Raw genomic sequence first — 844 nt, forward strand, 5'->3', positions numbered from 1 at the left:
TGTGGTGAATCGGGACATTTAAAAAGCGATTGCCCCAAGAATATATTAAGTGGCATATCTAGTATGGTCGAACCCCTTGAGACGAATAGTGGTATATCTAGAGTTGGGAACGTTGGTGACGCTTCAAACTCGAACAATCTGCCTGGGCCGCCGAGAGTGGAGGTAAATCCCCCCCTGACAGATGACGAAAGCTTCACCGTTGTTCCTTCAAAAAGGAAACATAAATTGAAGCATTTAAATGATAACAATAGTCAAGATGTGACGGCGAGCTGTGCAAAAAAGATGCTCGGCGCCGGCTGCCGAGAATAATGACTCGTGTTTGGAAGCAACAATAGATGCTCTTTTTAAAACGAAAAATCGATTTGATGTAATTGCTCCAGAGGATGATGACTTTTTTGTCGGTGGGGTTAGTGAACATGAGGAGGAGATTGGTTTTGTGCAGCAGGGAGCACACGTGACCACTCCCATAGTCACAGGCACCTTGGATATTAACACCGAATCCACTGTAACCCCCCTCCCTGAAAAGACCAACAGTGAAATGTGTACCGTTTCTAAGTCACCAATTACTCCAAACCTGGTTGAATCAGGGTGTAAAGCTTCAACTAGTGAAACACCAGGTTCATCTCAAGCGGAATATAACGTTCCTTCCATTAGTATTCTTCCTCCTCCCCGTTTTCTTCACCCTCCCACTCCTCCTCCTCCTCCCCCTCCCACTTCTAATCTTCTTCCTCTTCCCACCCCTCCACCTCCCCCTATTCCACCTCCCCCACTCCACCTCCCCCTACTCCACCTCCCCCCACTCCTCCTCCCCCACTCCTCCTCCCCCACTCCTCCTCCCCCACTC

The 844-nt window shown here is 48.8% G+C and overlaps 1 long non-coding RNA gene across 1 annotated transcript in view; it reads right to left on the reverse strand.

The window, feature by feature from the left end:
• LOC147007324 (uncharacterized) overlaps positions 1-44 on the reverse strand; it is a 7,747-nt gene extending 7,703 nt beyond the window's left edge. Inside the window, exon 1 of the long non-coding RNA XR_015054264.1 lies at positions 1-44. This exon is cut by the window's left edge and continues 502 nt beyond it. This is a non-coding gene — a long non-coding RNA (uncharacterized LOC147007324).
• Between the last annotated feature and the right edge of the window lie 800 nt (positions 45-844).

This window comes from Eptatretus burgeri, unplaced genomic scaffold (assembly GCF_056783735.1).
Source record: "Eptatretus burgeri isolate ZD-2024b unplaced genomic scaffold, Ebu_testis_v1 Ebu_testis_scaffold_308, whole genome shotgun sequence".
NCBI lineage: Eukaryota > Metazoa > Chordata > Myxini > Myxiniformes > Myxinidae > Eptatretus > Eptatretus burgeri.